The sequence below is a fragment of the Bufo bufo genome, chromosome 9 (genome assembly GCF_905171765.1).
Source record: "Bufo bufo chromosome 9, aBufBuf1.1, whole genome shotgun sequence".
NCBI classification, from domain to species: Eukaryota; Metazoa; Chordata; class Amphibia; order Anura; family Bufonidae; genus Bufo; species Bufo bufo.
The window spans coordinates 161,338,320-161,358,709 of NC_053397.1; positions in this window are offsets into that span (position 1 = coordinate 161,338,320).

The following is a 20,390-nucleotide window of genomic DNA, read 5'->3' on the forward strand; positions in this document are numbered from 1 at the left end:
GCTAAAGATGGCCACCGGCTGCCTGGAGTAAAGTTTCCCGCGCCGCTGAGGACTTTCGTGGGCGGATCCCTGCAAAGACACAGAGAGTCCCGCCCCTCTTGATCATCGCACCGCCGCGGCCCTGCTCCTCCTGCGTCATCGGGTGCTCAGGACGTCCGGAACCTCGCGAGACTTGACCTGCGCAAGCCCGGCGATACCGGTAAGCACTTGTAACCGGAGGGAAGGGGAGTGTACCGGCCACTTTAGTCGCCAGCGGCCACCTCTCCATAGACTACCATGTCAGAGCCAGGAGTGCCTGAGCAGCTGGCCCCAGGAGAGCTTGCGGCTCCTGATCACCCTACAGCCCCTAGCATGATGCCCTTTACCATGCCCTACTATTTCGGGGCCCCATGGTTCCCCCGCTACAGGGGAGAGACCCATACCCTACGGGACTTTGAAGAAAAGTTGCTGGCACTATTCCGATTATACCCTATAAATGCCGACCAGCAAATGGAAATCATGCTGGCGCAACTGGAGGGGGCTGCCCGCAGGGAAGTGTTATCATGGCCTGCTACTGAGCGGAGTACTCTAGAACAGATCTTCACCCGCCTCAGAGCCACTTTTGAAACTAGGACTGCCTCAGAGATAAAGATGCACTTCTTTGGCAAGAGACAGAAGCCCGGTGAGTCCCTCCGTGACTATGCCCTATCACTTCAGGAGGCTTTAGGGGCTGTAATCCAGATAGATCCCAAAGAGGCTGATAACCGGGACCAGACCCTGAGGGAACAATTTATCAACGGGGTGTCTAGTGAACAAATAAGGACCCAGTTAAAGATGCTGTCTGCCCAGCACCCTAACAGTGCCTTTCTGGACTTTAAAGAACTGGCTATAAAAATTCTGGGGTCCACAGTATCTCCTGAGTTGAGCGCCCTATCTGAGTCATCAGCCTGCAAGCCAAAACCGCTTGTCACTAACCGAGCTGAGGCCGGCCAAGCTGTTCAAGTGTCAGCTACTGATACTATTGCCATGCTGACAGAGCAAGTAAATCACCTCACTAAAAGTCTAGAGAAAGTGTGCAGAAAAATAGAGGAATGGGAAAAACCCATAATGCTAGAAGAAGAATTCCTGTCACCTCCTGGGCCGTTCCCACCTCCTTACCAAGAGACTCACCCCAGGGATCCTGGGAGGCGTAATAGAGGTCCCAAGAAGCCCGTGTGTACATACTGCAAAAAGCTGGGACACACAGAATCCACGTGCTGGCAGTTAAACGGGCAACCCCTGAGGCTGAGGACCACCCCTCGGGAGGTAGAACACTAGGTCCAGAGGATCCAAATTGGATGCCACGGTATGTAGGATCCCATCCTAAAATCAATATAGAGATCAACGGGGTCCCCTTTGAAGCCCTATTAGATACTGGGTCTCAGGTCACTACTATTCAGCTGCCTGCATTTGAAAAGTTCTGGGACACCAACCAGTTGACCCAACCGCCTGAATCCTGGGTGGAAATTATCGCCAGCAATGGCAAACCAGTAAAGATTCACGGATACTGGGAACCCACCCTGCAGGTGGGAGAAGTAACCCTGCCTCAACAGGGAGTGATCGTAGTACAGGCCGGTGACAGAGGAGGACATCCTGTCATTCTAGGCACCAATGTCTTCAAGAACTGTTATTCAGAAATACTTGCTGTATTACATCAGACTTTGCCCACAGCTTCCTCTGCATCCAGGAGGGTGATTCAAAAGACTATTACTGTGTTAAGTGCCCAGCAGAGGTTTGCTAATGGGAAAGGAGAAATTTGTACTGCCAGGATCCGTGATATTAAGCCTGTGACTTTGCCTCCTAATTCTCAAACTCTTTTGTGGTGTCGTGCTGTCCTGGGAGTCGAAGGCCGAGATTATCCAGCCCTGGTAGAACCAATCCAGATGGAGGATTATCCTTATGTGAGAGCTGCCAAGTGCCTGGTGAACGTCTCCCAAGGTAAAGTACCTGTCCGTCTGATTAACCTGAGTAATCATCCTGTTGCGCTTACTAAGCATTGCCCTGTTACTATGACACTTGCATGTACAGGCCTGCTAGGGGTGTCATTCCCGCTTCTAGTCAATAGAGGGAGCTAGAGAGCCCTAGTTTATATAAGGCCCAGACAGGGAAGTAGAAGGCAGACGGAGTCTAGTGTCTGTAATCTACAGTTGGAGATTAGACAATGTCTGAGACAAGTCCAGGCCTGAAGCCTGCTGTCCAGGAGAAGATTCCCTCCTGAATTCCCATATGCAGAAACAGGAATATGTTAGCTCAAGAGCCTGAGGAAGTTTCCAGAAGCTGAGAGAGACAGAGGCAAAGATCAGGAAAGCAAGAGGTACTCAGAAAGACAGAGGAGGTACTTATTAAAGCTATAGCCAAGGATATAAAGCCAGAACTAGGTTAATGGGCCTTGGTGAAGATATGCTATGTTCCAGGATCAGACAGAATTAGAGTGCAAGCTCTTGTGCTGCAAGTCCTGTGTTCAACACTCTGTAATCACCTTGCTAAAACTGAATTGCCTGCATCGACCGAATTGCAAAATCGACTGTATGCCAAGGAACTGCGTTTCCAATATTGTCTCTGCTTGAAAACTACTAAAGTTGGAGTTCTGTTTTAAGACTACGTTTCCTCAATTTATTCCTGCATTCGCAAACGGCGTGCCACCGTTTACTTGGCACTGGCGTCACGAACTATTTCTACCTATACCTGCCCTTGCAGAGAGTCAGCTGTACCAGGTTAGTGTATATTGCACTACATCACCCAGAAACACCTACTGCACACAACTTGAGTACGCTGCACTAGTTTAGGGTACATATGATTTTTGGTTGCTCTATATTACACTTTTTGTGAGGTAAGGTAACAAGAAATAGCTGTTTTGGCACAGTTTTTATTTTTTCTTATTTACAACACTAGTCTGACAGGTTAGATCATGTGATATTTTTATAGACCAGGTTGCCACGGACGCTGCGATACCTAATATGTATAAAAATTTTTATTTATGTAAGTTTTACACAATAATTTCATTTTTGAAGCAAAAAAAATCATGTTTTAGTGTTTCCATAGTCTGAGAGCCATAATTTTTTCAGTTTTTGGGCGATTACCTTGGGTAGGGTATGATTTTTGTGGGATGAGATGACGGTTTTATTGGCACTATTTTGGGGTGCGTGTGACTTTTTGATCGCTTGCTATTACACTTTTTGTGATGTAAGGTGACAAAAAAAGGCTTTTTTTACACTGTTTTTATTTTTATTTTTTTACGGTATTCACCTAAGGGGTTAGGTCATGTGATATTTTTATAGAGCAAGTTATTACGGACGCTGTGATACCTGGTTTATTTAGCACAGTTTTTTTTTTGTTTTTTTTACGGTGTTAATCTGAGAGGTTAGGTCATGTGATATTTTTATAGAGCCGGTCGATACGGACGTGGCGATACCTAATATGCATACTTTTTCTTTATTTATGTAAGTTTTACACAATAATATCATTTTTGAAACAAAAAAAAAAATCATGTTTTAGTGTCTCCATATTCTGAGAGCCATAGTTTTTTCAGTTTTTGGGCGATTATCTCAGGTAGAGTCTCATTTTTTGCAGGATGAGGTGACGGTTTGATTGGAACTATTTTGGGGTGCATATGACTTTTTGATCGCTTGCTATTACACCTTTTGTGATGTAAGGTGACAAAAAATTGTTTATTTAGCACAGTTTTTATTTTTTACGGTGTTCCTCTTAGGGGTTAGGCACTATTCCGATTATACCCTATAAATGCCGACCAGCAAATGGAAATCATGCTGGCGCAACTGGAGGGGGCTGCCCGCAGGGAAGTGTTATCATGGCCTGCTACTGAGCGGAGTACTCTAGAACAGATCTTCACCCGCCTCAGAGCCACTTTTGAAACTAGGACTGCCTCAGAGATAAAGATGCACTTCTTTGGCAAGAGACAGAAGCCGATACGTCGATACGGACGCGGCGATACCTAATATGTAGACTTTTTATTTATTTATGTAAGTTTTACACAATAACAGCTTTTTTAAAACAAAACAAAAGATTTTTTAGTGTCTCCATATTCTGAGCCATAGTTTTTTTAATTTTTGGGCAATTGTCTCAGGTAGGGGTTAGATTGGTACTATTTTGGTGGGCAAACGCCTTTTTGATCGCTTGCTATTGTACTTTTTGTGATGTAAGGTGACAAAAAAATTGTTTATTTAGCAAGGTTTTTATTTTTTACGGTGTTCATCTGAGGGGTTAGGTCATGTGATATGTTTTTAGAGCTGGTCGATACGGACACGGCGATACCTAATATGTATACTTCCCCCCCCCTATTTTTTACCAATTTTTTTTAACTTTATTTGGGGAAAATGACGTTTTTGTTTATTTTTACTTTATTTTTGGAGGAAAACTTTTTTTTTTCAACTTTTTTTTCACTTTATTTTTTGTCCCACTTTGGGGGTCTAATCCCCTTCACAATGCATTCCAATACTTCTGTATTGGAATGCATTGGCTGTATGAGTAATACTGTGTATATTACTCATACAGCTTCAGGCCTGTGAGATCCAGGGGGCTGGATCTCACAGGCTCATCACCGGAAGGCAGCGCTGATGCCTAAGGAAGGCATCGCGCTGCCTTCCATGCCATCGGGTCCCAACTTTTTTGGGGCGCAGGCAGTTTTTATTTTTTTTGTGTGCGTACGCTGACTGTGGCCGGCACTCTTAGCGTCAGTGCAGCCGTGATGAGGACATTTTGGGGCCTCGTACTGCATATGGGCCTAGTCAAGAAACCTAGTGTCAGGCATTACTGGAGTGGGGAAGTCCTCTACCAGACCTCACTTTACAGTACGGCCATGACACACTCCTGGTTTGAGCCCATCCGGAAATGCCTGCAATATTCAGATAATGCAGCATGTCCCCTCCGAGGTGATCCTGCCTTTGACCGTCTGTATAAGATACGGCCGGTCATCGATCACTTTGGGGCCAAATTTGTACAGGCCTATGTACCTGGAAGGGAGGTCGCGGTTGATGAGTCTCTCATTGCGATCAAGGGGAGACTCATTTTCCGCCAGTATGTTCCCTCAAAGCTGGCGAGGTATGGCGTGAAGCTGTACAAACTTTGTGAGAGTACCTCAGGGTATACTTACAAGTTTTGTGTGTACGAGGGGCGAGATTCCCGTATTCAACCCCCAGAATGTCCCCCCACTCTGGGTGTTAGCGGGAAACTTGTGTGGGACTTTTTGCACCCACTGCTAGATAAGGGTTACCACCTTTACCTGGATAACTTTTATACTAGTATCCCCTTGTTCCAGTCCCTCGCCGCCAGATCCACGTCTGCTTGTGGGACCGTGCGGAAAAATCAACGCGGCCTCCCTGCCCACCCCCTCCAGGTACCTATCCCCAAGGGTGAGACCCGTGCCCTTACCACTGGAAACCTGTTGCTGGTCAGATATAAGGACAAGAGGGATGTCCTTGTACTGTCCACAATTCATGGTAACGGCATCACCCCTGTCCTTGTGCGAGGTACCGCGGCAACGGTCCTCATGCCCGATTGTATCGTCGACTACAATCGGTATATGGGAGGAGTTGATCTCTCTGATCAAGTCCTCAAGCTATATAATGCCATGCGCAAAACCCAGGCATGGTACAAAAAAGTTGCGGTCTACTTGGTGCAGGTTGCCATGTACAACTCTTTTGTGCTGTCCCGGAGCGCTGGCAACACAGGGACATTCCTTCAGTTCTATGAGGCAGTCCTCAAGGCCCTGATCTTTTCGGACCGGGAAAGAGCAGGCCGGAGTACCTCGGGAACTGGACGTGCCCGGATCGTCCCTGGCCAACACTTTCCAGGTGTGGTCCCCCATACTGGAAAGAAGGGACGAACCCAAAAAAGGTGCAGAGTGTGTCACAGGAGGGGGATACGGAAGGACACCACTACTCAATGTGACACGTGCCCCTATCATCCGGGCCTCTGCATTATTGGTTGCTTCAGGGAGTACCACACTGTCATGGAGTACTAAATTTATATCCCAATTTAGCCACTGACTATTGGATAAAAAACTGGTTCTCAGACTTGAGACACCCAAACAAATTGTAAAAACGAAAATAATTTAAAAAAGTATACAAATTAGGTATCTCCGCATCGGTAATAATCTCCTCTATAAAAATACCCCGTGACCTAACCCCCCAGAATAACACGGTCCAAAAAAATATAAAAATGGTGCAAAAAAAGATTTTTTTTTGTCACCTTACATAACAAAAAATTTAATAGCAAGCGATCAAAAAGTCATATAGCCCCCAAAATAGTGCCAATAAAACCGTCCTCTCATCCCGCAAAAAATGAGCCCCCACATAAGATAATCGGCTAAAAAACAACAAAAAAATGACTCTTAGACTTTAGAGATACAAAAAAAATGTTGTTGTATTAAAAAGGATAATATAATCTAAAACCTAAATAATTGTAAAAAAAAAGTAGACTTATTAGGTATCGCAGCATCCATAAGAATCTCCTCTATAAAAATACCCCATGACCTAACCCCCCAGATTAACACGGTCAAAAAAATAAATGAAAAACGGTGCCAAAACAGCTATTTTTGGCACTTTTCCATTTCAATCCGTTTTTTCCGGTAACAATGCAAGGGTTAACAACCAAACAAAATTTTATATTTATTACCCTGATACTGCAGTTTACAGAAACGCCACATTTGTGGTCGTAAACTGCTGTATCAGTAAAAGGGAGGCGCAAAAGGAAAGGACCGACATGGTTTCTGGAAGGCCGATTTTGATGGCCTTTTTTATTGACACCATGTCCCTTTTGAAGCCCCCCTGATGCCCCCCTAGAGTAAACACTCCCTAAAAGTGACCCCATCTAAGAAACTACACCCCTTGAGGTATTCAAAACTGATTTTACTAACTTTATTAACCCTTTAGGTGTTCCTCAAATGGAGATGAAATTTCAGAATTTCAATTTTTGGTAACCTTGCCTCACAAAAATGTAATATAGAGCAACAAAAAATCATATGTACCCTAAAAATAGTCCCAACAAAACCGCCACCTTATCCCGTAGTTTCCAAAATGGGGTCACTTTTAGGGAGATTCTACTCCAGGGGTGCATCAGGGGGGTTTAAACAGGACACAGTGTAAATAAACCGGTCCATAAAAATCAGCCCCCAAAAACCACACGGCGCTCATTTCCCTCTATGCCCCGCCGTGTGGCCGTACAGTAGTGTACGACCACATATGGGGTGTTTCTGTAAACGGCAGAGTCAGGGCAATAAAGATACAGTCTTGTTTGGCTATTAACCCCTTGCTTTGTTAGTGAAAAAAATGGGTTAATATGGAAAATGTGGCAAAAAAATGAAATTATCAAATTTCATCCCCATTTGCCAATAACTCTTGTGCAACACCTAAAGGGTTAACTACGTTTGTAAAATCAGTTTTGAATACCTTGAGGGGTGTAGTTTCTTAGATGGGGTCACTTTTAGGGAGTTTCTACTCTAGGGGTGCATCAGGGGGGCTTCAAATGGGACATGGTGTAAATAATCCAGTCCAGCAAAATCTGCCTTCCAAAAACCATATGGCGCACCTTTCCCTCTACGCCCTACTGTGTGGCCGTACAGTAGTGTACGACCACATATGGGGTGTTTCTGTAAACGGAAGAGTCAGGGCAATAAAGATACAGTCTTGTTTGGCTATTAACCCTTGCTTTGTTAGTGGAAAAAATGGGTTAAAATTGAAAATTTGGCAAAAATATTAAATTCTCAAATTTATCCCCATTTGCCAATAACTCTTGTGCAACACCTAAAGGGTTAATGATGTTTGTTAAATCAGTTTTGAATACCTTGAGGGGTATAGTTTCTAGAATGGGGTAATTTTTGGGTGGTTTCTATTATGTAAGCCTTGCAAAGTGACTTCAGACCTGAACTGGTCCCTAAAAATTGGGTTTTGAAATATTTCTGAAAAATTTCAAGATTTGCTTGTAAACTTCTAAGCCTTGTAACATCCCCAAAAAATAAAATATCATTCCCAAAATGATCCAAACATGAAGTAGACATATGGGGAATGTAAAGTAATAACTATTTTTGGAGGTATTACTATGTATTATAGAAGTAGAGAAATTGAAACTTGGAAATTTGAAATTTTTTTACAAATTTTTGGTAAATTTGGTATTTTTTTATAAATAAAAATTAATTTTTTTGACTTCATTTTACCAGTGTCATGAAGTACAATATGTGACGAAAAAACTATCTCAGAATGGCTTGGATAAGTCAAAGCGTTTTAAAGTTATCACCACTTAAAGTGACACTGGTCAGATTTGCAAAAAATGGCTTGGTCCTTAAGGTGAAATAAGGCTGTGTCCCAAAGGGGTTAAGGACTCGGTACATACCGGTACGTCCTAAGTCCTTAAGGGGTTAAAGGGAACCTGTCACCGGGATTTTGGGTATAGAGCTGAGGACATGGGTTATTAGATGGCCACTAGCACATCCGCAATATCCAGTCCCCATAGCTCTGTGTGCTTTTATTGTGTAAAAAAACAGATTTGATACATATGCAAATTAACATAAAAGAGTCATATCTTACTTGTGTGACCAGAGAAGAGTCATATTTTCAAGCTCTGACTCATCTCAGGTTAATTTGTATATGTATCAAATAGTTTTTTTTACACAATAAAAGCACACAGAGCTTCTTTTTTATTTTATTTTTTTGACACCATAGTCCCAATTCCTATTTGCTGTTGCAAGGATCAGACCAGGTCACTATGGGCATAGTTATTTCGGTTCACAGAGTTCCAAGTGATCGGGAGTTGAGGGGGGGCAATAGCCATTTACTTACTGTCCCTTGATATTCCTGCTATTTTCTCATAAATGTTAATAGTCTCTATCAGAGCTAGCCATTCAGGGAAACTTGGGCTATTTTTGGTGCCCCAGTATTTAACTATCAGGGCCTTTGCGACCATAAAGCCCTCTAGACATATCTGTATCTGATAAGGGGCCAAGTTAACAGGGGAAAAAACTCCTAGTATTGCCTGAGAAAAGCTGGGGTCTAATTTAATCTTATGTCGTCTGGATAGTTCCTCATAGATCCGAATCCAGTAATTACGTATATTTGAACAGTGCCATAATATATGGCTCAAATCAGCGTTTTCTGCCTGGCATTTCCAGCACTCACTCTTTTTCTCTTTATATATTTTAGCGAGGAAGGCGGGAGAGTAGTATAGGCGATGCACAATTTTAAATTGGATTAATCTATATTTCTGAGAGATTGATACCTTCTTAATGTTCTTATATACTTTACCCCAATCCAATATATTTCCATCGCCCAGTTCGTCTACCCAGCTTCCTTCGCTTTTATATTTTATTATTTCAGCAAGGGAGTCCCGAAACCTGTGATATACTTGAGAAAGTGTGAGTTTAGTTCCCTTAAATTTATAGCAAAAATCCAAGAAAGAATTTTCCTTAATATTCAGAAGGTGTTTATCCTGGGTACTCATATATGCATGTCGAATTTGTACATACCTGAATCTATCTATAAATGTGAGTTTAGTGTTCTTAATTACATTTTCTAAAGAGATAATGTTGCTGTTTAGTGAAATGTGAGTTAAACGATTGATACCACGTGAATTCCAGTATTCATAATCAGAAATAAGCCTAAATTCTTTTAAGTTAGTGTTGTGCCAGAGAGGAGTAAAGTGAGTAGAGTGCGTTATACCTAATATCTTTTTTATTTTATTCCAAACTTTATTTAACGTGGTACTAATTAGGCACTGCCCCCCCCCCCCCCCCAGATATCCAGTCTCTAAAATAGAAAGGATGTCCCCACATGGCCCCCGAAAATACCTTACGAAGTAGGCCAGATAGTGGTCCTCCCCCCCGCCCACACACCACTGCATCTGAGCCGCAATATAGTATCCCTGGAGAAAGGGGAGAGAGAGCCCACCATCTCGTTAAGAAGGCCAAAGATATTTTTGTTTAATTCTTACTCTACCCCTCCCCCAGATTAGCTCATTCAACTGTCTCTCCATGAGGCCAAAGAAGGAGTCATCAATCCATATCGGGCAGGCGGTCACTGGGTATAATGCGATATTCAAAATCACCATCCTGACCAATGCAATCCTTTAAACTTGCGACAGAGGCAGTGCGGATCTTATCTTTCACCTTGTTAATTATGGGAGTAATATTTAAATGATTGTATCTAGCAAGATCCGCGCTGATTCTAATTCCCAGATATCGTATAGAGTCAATGGGAACAAGCGTCCTTACGCCGAGGGGGCCGTCAGGTGGGAAGCGGACCAAGGGGAGAAATTCAGATTTGTCACAATTTACTCTATATCCGGATAGGGACCCGTATTCTTCCAAGATATTCATCACTAAGGGTAATGCCTTCCACCCCTGTTTCAGAAAGACTAGAATGTTGTCCGCGTAAAGGCTGATTTTATCTTCCCCCTCCCTCCCTCCAAAGCCTATAATCTTATTGGACTGTCGAATCCTACATGCGAGGGGTTCTAGGATTAAAGCGAAGATTAAGGGTGAAAGGGGGCAGCCCTGCCTTGTACCCCATTGTAGGGTAAACTGTTCGGAGTCGACCCCATTTATTTTAACTCTAGCGATAGGATTACAATAGAGAAGCTGAGTCCATCTGATGAAGTTTCCACCCAAATTCATTCTCTCCATAGTTCTCCACAGGAAGGGCCACTCCACCCTGTCAAAGGCCTTCTTGGCGTCTAGGGACAGGATGGAGCGGTCCTCCCCATCCCCAATATAAATATTAAGGAGAGCTCTGCGAATATTAGATTGTATATTTAGTTTTGGGATAAAACCTGTCTGATCTTGATGGACCAATTTATGGATGACCTTCCTCAACCTATTAGCAAGAAGTTTCGCTAGTATCTTGTAGTCGGTGTTAAGTAATGAGATTGGGCGATATGACCCAATTTCCGTTTTATCTTTGTCCTTTTTCAAAATCAAGGATATAGAAGCCTCCCTCAAAGAGGGAGGGAATGAGCCATCCTCCCAAGAGCCATTAAGCATTTGGAGTAAGAGGGGTAGTATGATTTTTCCATGGAATCTGTAGATTTCAAAGGGTAGACCATCTCTACCAGGGGCTGTGTTGCCTTTTATGCTATTAACAGTGGTCTCCAACTCGCTAAGAGTAATTGGGGAGTTTAAAAGGGAGTGGTCTTGGTCGGAGAGGCGAGGGAGCACAGTACTGTCTAAATAGGCAGTTAAGGTGTAATGACTGGCGTCACGCAAAGGGAGGGAAATGGGAAGGCCCTGTCCAAGGGAGAGGGAAAGGTGGTGACCCCTGACTCACCTTGCGGCTGGCACCTGACTGCCCTGACGTCCCTAGACGGGTTCCTCACCCGTACGCCGATCACGTGCCTAAACCCTGGCTTTCCCTAAGATGAGCCCTATGTAGTGAACGGGGTGGTGGGATCACTAGTCCGCACCACTGACACTAAGAGGAAAACACCAAGTAGAGGATAGACCATACAGACAAACATATAATCCCAGGTGGGCGACAACAGCAGACCACCAAGGCCCAACAGGGATCCGGAGGGTAACGTTCTGGAACAACAACCAGGGAACACAGTTACACAGCTCCAGTGGGTCAGTATAGAAGTCCAGGCAGGAAGCTCTATATCTGGCAACCAGAGAAGTGAGAGATGGGAATATAAGGAGGTTGGGATTGCTGGACAAGAAACAGCTGAGGAGGAGAAGCTACGGATCCCTGAGTGAGCCAAAAAGGATTGCAAGGCAAACCCAGAAAGCTACCATTAATAAACAGCACTGTCTTTAGACATAGAGCGCGCAGCCACCCGCTGCGACTTCCTGACCCCGGGTATAACGGAGTCAGGCGTGGCTCTTGACACCCTCGTGACATAAGGCTTCATCGCCCTCCCCGAGTTCCGTTTGGTACAGCGTAGTAAAATATTTTATGAATGCTAACTTGATGTTTGTAGAGTCATGGGTAAGGGGACCGGATGGTAATCTAATGCATTTTATAGAGGATTGGGTCTTTTGACTGGCAATAACAGATGCAAGCATTCTGCCTGATTTACCTTTTTCAAAAAAATCCTTCTGCCCCGCAAAGAAGGACTTATGTTGCGCCTTTTCATATAAAAAAAATTTGATATTTCTTTTTAGCCTCCATCATTAACTGTTGAGTGTTTTCCCTATTCTGTCTGCCCAGTTCCAATTCCAATCCCCTAACCCTTTCTGCCAGCCCCTTCTCAATACTAGCAAATTCCACCCTTTCTCTACTTATTTTCATACAGTATGTCCCTCGTATCATAGCTTTGAGGGAATCCTACACAAAATGCACATGAGTAGATCCATAATTCTGTGTCCAAAACTCTAAGATAGTAGTCCCAATCTTTTCTTGTTCCCCAACCACATGAATCCAGTGTGGATTTAACTTAAAAGGTTTCTTACCACCATATACCTCTGGATCCGCTATAGTCAATAGCACTGGAGTATGATCAGAAATGCCGTGCAGCTCGTATTTCATTTTTAATTTTTTTTTCTAAAAAATCAGAATTCGCCAGAGCAAGATCTATTCTGGACATAGCTCTGCAGGATCTGCTAAAACAGGAGAAAAGTAGTTTTTCTGCCATATAAAGAACGCCAAACGTCCGTTAATCCCATCTCCTGGCAGATCCTGCCGAGCGTCGTTCACTTGACCCTTGGCGCTCCCCCCAATAAAGGAGGCTGAAACCCTATCTCCATCTTCCATCACTGAGTTGAAGTCTCCCATCACTAACACAGGGCACCTATCCCTCTTATATACATATTCAGCCAACTTCCTAATAACTTCCGAGGAGAAAGGTGGTGGGATATTTACAAACGCAAGAATGCATACCAGTCCCATCCATTGGCCATATAGAAATATAAATCTTCCTTCTTTGTCTATCCATTGATCATACGGGTCATAATTGACTTTTTTATGTATATAGACGCTTACACCGCGAGATTGGGCCGAGAAATGGGAGTGGTACTCGTATTGCGTCCATGTTTTCCTCATATATTGTATTTTTTCAATGGTAAAGTGTGTCTCAAGTAGGCCAACGATCGCAGGTAGCTGTCTAAGAATAATATCAGAAACCACCCTCCTCTTAAGTTTGTCCGCCAATCCGCGTACATTCCATGTCAATGTACGAGACATTGATCTATTGCAGAGGGGTGATCCTAGGCTATGCCCCCCCTCCCCGAATCCTCATCTGATCCAGCAACAGCGAATACCCATGCTCATGCTCCTCTTACACACCACCCAGGCCTTCTCCCCCCCCCCCCCCCCCCCGAGTCCCCCTCCCGCTTCTCCACTTCACACATTATTAAACATATAAAAAAAAGAAAAAAAAAGAATAAAGACAAAAACTAGGCATCTCACAATCCCCTGGAGTCTAACCAGGCGGAGGCCTCCACAGTACTAGAAAGGACAGTAACTGTGTCATTATATACTATTCTTAATTGAGCAGGGTACATCATCGAGTATTTAACATTAGCCTGAATGAGACGTTTTTTTATGTCCCGAAATTCTCTTCTTTTAAAGGGTTTCTACCACCAGAAATACTGTTATGTAGCTGACTGACATTAGCGATTCGCTAATGTCAGCACTACATAACAGTGTGTTTCTAACATTAGTCCCTGCAGCCGTTTTTGTTAAAAAAGCACTTTTATAGATATGTTAATGAGCCTCTAGGTGCTATGTGGGCGTCATTAGCACCTAGAGGGCTCCGTCCACTAACCATTTCAGCCGCCCATCGCGTCCCTCCAGCCCGCCCCGCTCCTGTTGATTGACGTGAAACTTCTCAGTATCTCGTACCAATTCCCGCGCCTGCGCCGTGCGCTTCTGTATTCTCCCGGCGCCGGCTTCCTCCCTGCGCCTGCGCCAACTACGTTACAATGAGGAACCCGGCACCAGGAGCGCGGCATTCACTCACTGCACCTGCGCCGAATACAGAAGCGCACGGCGCGGGAATTGGTACGAGATACTGAGAAGTTTCACGTCAATCAACAGGAGCGGGGCGGGCTGGAGGGACGCGATGGGCGGCTGAAATGGTTAGTGGACGGAGCCCTCTAGGTGCTAATGACGCCCACATAGCACCTACAGGCTCATTAGCATATCTATAAAAGTGCTTTTTTTAACAAAAACAGCTGCAGGGACTAATGTTAGAAACATACTGTTATGTAGTGCTGACATTAGCGAATCGCTAATGTCAGTCAGCTACATAACAGTATTTCTGGTGGTAGAAACCCTTTAAGTTGGGTCGTGATGAAATAATCTGGGTAAATCTCGATTTTATTCCCATTATAGTCCAGGTCATGGAGTTCTCTCTTTCGCCTCAGGATTTTATTTCGATCGCTGGTACATAGGATTTTAGCTAGAATACTACGTGGAGGGCCGCCTACAGGCGGTCTTTTATTGGGGATTCTGTGCGCCCGTTCCACCATAAACAATGATGAAAAGGTTTCTGGACCCATAGATTCCAGCAACCATTTCTGGATGAATCCCCCTTGGTCATCTTTTTCTGTCCCTTCAGGGAAACCTATTAACGGATATTCCCGCTACGTGATCTGTCCTCTAAGTCAGTTAATTTATCCTTGAGGGCCTTGTGATCTGATTCGATCATCTCAATTTTCTTTCCTAGCATCGTGACTCCATTTTTAGTCTCAGATAGAGATATTTCAGTTTTGTGGGCCCTAGAGCGAACTTTATCCATATCATCTCTAAAAGGGAAATATCAGATTGCAACGAGAATACAATGGTTGTTAAAGTCCCCAAGGCCTGGTTAGTTATTTTCAACGTCTCCAGAATGTCTCCTAGTTTTTGTTCAATCGTTTCAATGCGCGAATGTATGTGGGTATTCATATCCTCTTTTCCACTGTAGTCACTCGGCTCTAGAATCGTTCTAGGCCCTTCCTTTTCCTCTGGTCGAACAGATGATTTAAGTATGGCTCTAGTTTTGGTGGGGGAAGCTTTAAGATATCTCTCAATGTTGGTTTTAGGACACAGAGCTATGGGGACTGGGTATTGCGGATGTGCTAGTGGCCATCTAGCAACCCATGTCCTCAGCTCTATACCCAAAATCCAGGTGACAGGTTCCCTTTAAGAGCTTACAGATTGCACCCCAAAATGGCTGACAACATTTGATAGAACCTTCGCTGTTGGTCTAAAGGAGGCCCTTACCTAGGTGTCATTTGTAGTGTGCAACAACCTCTTGTATATGCCCTGATGCATCCAGGGTTGTCCAGAGTTTACACAGCCCATACACTGGGTTACCACCTCTTACAGAGTATGACTTTAACGTTAAACGGACCTTGTATCCTGCTACAGCGCTTGTACCTAACACTCTAAAAATTCCCCCCTGTTGACTGTTTTCGGAAGTCCCAAGGCACTTAATAGAGAGACTGCCGCACATGCACTGTGTGCTCTTTATTCAATGTATGGCCCTACTCTTGAGATATGAGCTGGTCCTAGAGGTGGGACCCACATTTATCAGACATTTATGACGTACCCTATCCATACGCCATAAATGTCCCAAATTGGACAACCCATTTAAATCCTCCATTTGACTATGAAGGAGCACAAGAACCAAGGCAGAATGGACATGTTCACTGTGAGCACACTGTGACTAGTCACAACTGCTGTTGTGAGGGCAAAGTGTGTCAGATGCAATTCACCCCCTTACATGCAAATTTTCCACCTGATTTGTTGGCCATTTGGATGCACTGGTAAATTAATTTACCAGGTTTGGTGAATTTATGAGAATAATAGGCAAATCGATTCTCCCACTGTAGTCTATGGATCAGCATAACAATCAAATAGGCAAATTGATTTGTTGACCCCTAAAAATTTATTTTTATGGGTTTACAAGGTTTCTGAAAGACTCATTCATTCATTGTATAAAGGAAGTTTCTGCACGTGTTTTTAATGTTTCGAGGTATATTTGAATGGTCCGATTAACTTACAACAAGGAAAGATCTAGAAAATGGTAATGAACTGGAACACAAAGTACTTTCAAAAGTTGCAGATTTTTTTTCATTATGCAGTGTGTGGAGGGGTTTCCTATCCTGAAATGTATTTTTTAGATCAAAAGGGTTGTCCGAGCTACAGGTCATTACATCATCAAGGGTCCAACTCCCAGCACCACTGCCAATCGGCTGTTTGAAGGAACCTAGGTGCTTGAGCGCTTCCTCCTCTTCAATGTTTACCTGCCTGCCGTCTACTTTGTTATGGTGGAGCAGGGCGATTAAAGCATTTGGTGCCTGAGGATAGGTCATCAATATTTGTAGCCTGGACAACCCCTTTGAGTGCTACTTTTTGTAAGCATCCCTTTACTTCGACTACTGTAGAGGTGTACTGTCAAGCAGAAAGAGGTTGAATTGAACTTCTGTCTACTGTTTACTCTACTCTAGAATAAATGTGCAATTACAGACTGCAAATTTTAGTTTGGAAACATGTACAGTGCTGATCAAAGCTCACAGGAAGTTGAAATGTCCATAATAATGAAAGTTGCTGTGTATATTACAGTTAAAGGGTTTACCACTTTCTGGCTACTTGTGACCAATGTGTGGGTAAGATGACTATGTGGCAATTTCTAATATAGCCTTTGTTGATATTCTGTGCCATTTTCTATATTTCATAAGCCATTCACCTTTTTTAGGCAAATCTTCTGTGCTGTTCACACAGAGGTCCTGTCCATAAAATGGCTATTGATGGAGGGTCATGTGACCAGGCAAATCACCATCACATGTGATGTCTGCTCCATTCAAATACACTACACCTGCACTAAACTCTCAACAGTGCAAGTACAGATGGCAGGTGCCGTGTATGCGAACAGAGGAGACATCACATGGAGGTGATTTTTCTGGTCACACGACCCTCCATCAGCGGCCATATTAGAGACAGGACCTTTGTGTGGACAGCACACAATCCTTGATAAACATCTTAAGAAATATAGAAAATGGCACAGAATTTTAACAAAGACTATATTAGTAAGTGCCATATAATTCTCTTACAAGCACAATGGTCACAAGTAGCCAGAAAGTGACCAACCCCTTTGAAGTCAATTTGTATTATATACATGTATTACACATTTAAGCCAACAATCACATATTACTAGAAAAATACTTTGGTCCTATTTTTTGTAAGGAAAACTGCGTGTGCTTAAAAGTTTGGGTTCTTGGATTTGTACACTGAATATAAACAAGTGGAAATGTTATAATATCTATGCCTAGGTATTAATATTAAAGCTTTGTAACTAATCCTGACATCCAATGCTGATATTGCTGATCTGTTATTATGAAATTGGGGTTTTGCCCATGCAAGCTAGAATGAGAGAAAATTTAAAGCCCCCATAGACAATAAACTATTGTTAGCCAAATATGCAATTTTCATTGAGGCCAGCCAACAATATAACATGCATGGGGGGCTAATGACTCTCCCAAGACACATGATGTTAGGGGAAAACACATACATGCTCAACCAAACTGGATGGCTATGTGTGGGGGATATTTGGGAGGGATAGCTGTCAGCCCAACAAGCATTCACCTGACAGCTATTGAAGGTGTATGTGTAACTTCAGGCTCTCCATTGAAAATTCTCACAATGTATACATCTACCTAGACATTCATTAGGCAAACATATGCAAAAAGAGGGCCCAAACAGAAAACAGTACATTCAATGGTTTTATGGTCCTTAAAATGTTCCCCAACAAAAATTATAACCATACATCCTTTGATGAGCAATCAACAGTGATGTATGACTGTAACATGGGTGAGATGATGTCCACTGACTTGTAGTGTTTCCCTTTAAGAAAGAAGACAACTGAAATGACCACATCAGATTCTAAACCTCAACCACCCTCAACTATCATAATGTATTTTTATGTTTAAACAAATTTTATTGTTCTTTTTTATCTCAGAAGTACATTCATATAAAAGATCAGTTTACAATTGTCAGTAAAGGCATATGTGACAGCTTATACAATGTACATATTGTCTCCAAAGTGCAAGAGTATGATATATCAGTTTACAATTGTCAATAAAGGCACGAATGACTTCTTATCCATTATATGACGTCTTATTACACTTGTAGACAAAAGTGATGAATGTAATAATATAACACAATAATAGAAATAAAAAGAGAAGGGAAAGGGGGGGGGGAGGGGAAAAGATAGGGATGGAAGGGGGGAAATGGATATTTGCAGCAGACGTTTCAACGCCTCCTTATAAATACATATTTATTTATTTATTCTCCCAGACCATAAAAAGGAAGGTAACCGAGCCTCCCTATGTGGATTGGAAGCCTCTATATGATGCCCAAAGGCCCCACACTTTTTGGAACAAATGAGTGGATCTACTCTCCCAACCCGCAATTTGTTCCATTCTATAAATATCGTCGCACCTTAGTTCCCAGTTTCCCAATGGAGGAGGGGATGTTTTCCGCCAATTAACTGCAATTAGCACTCTAGCCGCTGCAAATAATTGCGTGATGAGACGTTTAGTAGTGGCTGGGCATTTTATTTGGTCTAATAAATTTAACAGACAAAACTGTGGTGAAGGTAGTATATTAATCTTACAGACCTTTGTGATTACTAGGCAGACCTGTTCCCAAAATTTTTTGATTATCTCACATTTCCACCAGATATGAAAAAAGGTGCCTTTTTCCCTTTCACATCTCCAGCATCTCTCACTGACCTCGGGGTACATCCTATGTAAAACCTCTGGTGTATAATACCATCTAGTTAATATTTTAAAATAGTTTTCTTGCAGCCGCACACAAGTTGAAATCTTCGGGGTCAACGAAAGACACTTATGTAGAGACTTTTGATTTTTATCCAAGCCTAAGTCCAATTCCCATTTCGCTAAAAATGAGTTAACATCTGGGCTTGTAACTGCAATTATCATGGAGTATAATATAGATATTTTTTTAACAGGTTCCTGTTTCTGGAGGACTAGTTTCTCAAACCTTGTTGGGTCTATCTTATTTATTGGTGTAGTTGACTTTAAATAATCCCTCACATATGATTTTTGTAGAAAAGATAAAGAGGAAATATTTTCCCCCCTATCCCACTCTTTTCTCAGTGTGCCCCACTCGTCTAATAAATCCACTACTGGCGTAGTGATTGCTTTCGCCCCTTCCGAGAGCGTTTGTATAAATTGTGGGGATGCATCTTGTAGAATATCCCTCAGCTGTGTCAAAGGGGAGATTATGGCAGTGAGAAAGTTATTTTCCAGTTTTTGTCTCCATAGTCGTGTCGTATTCTTGGTAATGGGATTTCCAATATATGTTTCATTAATACACTTTCCGTGTAAAAGTAGGGGTCGTATTGCAGATCGACTAATGGCGAACTCGGACTGAATATCAAGTCTGTCCCCCTGATAGCGTAGCCATTCTAGATACCTCATCCCATGAACTGCCAAGTAATATCCATAAAAGTCTGGCACTCCCATACCACCTTGTTTGACGGGTAAAGTAGTGTATTGTTTAGTAAGTCTGGGTTTCTTCTTGTTCCATAAAAACTTAGAGAGAGTTGACTCTATTCTAATAAAAAAGGAGCGAGGTATAAAAATAGGGAGGGTTTGGAGGAGGTACAAAACTTTGGGTAATATGATAGTTTTGATTAGTGAACGTCTCCCAAACCATGATGTGAATGGTATTTCCCAAGAATCCAATGTACGTCTAATGTCATCGGGTAAGCCTAGATAGTTTTCCTCAAATAACCTGGTAGGATCGGATGTAAGCTTAATGCCCAAAAACTTAAGACTCGAGGCTGACCATTGATACGGGTATTAAGCTCCAGTCTTTTCTGCCTCTGTGTGTCTAATGTCACATTTAAAACTTGGGACTTTGTGGGGTTAATTAAGAAGTTAGATAACTCCCCAAAAAGATCAAATAAAGATTGTATAGCCCTAAAGGCTACCTCCGGATTCGTAATCAATACCAACAAGTCATCAGCAAATGCTGCCAACTGGTGATGAACCCCCTGTAACTCAATACCCCGTATTCTGTCATCCTGTCTTATAGCCTGAAATAGACACTCAACTGTCAGAACAAATAGCAAGGGTGACAGAGGGCAACCCTGTCTTGTCCCATTAGAAATTTGTAGAGGGGGAGAGAGCGCACCATTGACCACCACCTTAGCAGATGGCTTGGAATACATGGCCATGACAGCGTTGACAAATTTTTCAGGAATTCTGAATTTCGTCAAAGCTTTCTGCATAAACAACCAATCTATTCGGTCAAACGCTTTTTCGGCGTCTGTCCCCAGCAAGACTAGAGGCACAGATCGGCTACGTACATGATGTATAATGTTGATAAGACGCGTAGTGTTCATTCTACCCTCTCTCCCCGCCACAAATACCACTTGTTCGCTATGTATGAGATTTGGCAATAATGGTTTTAGCCTAA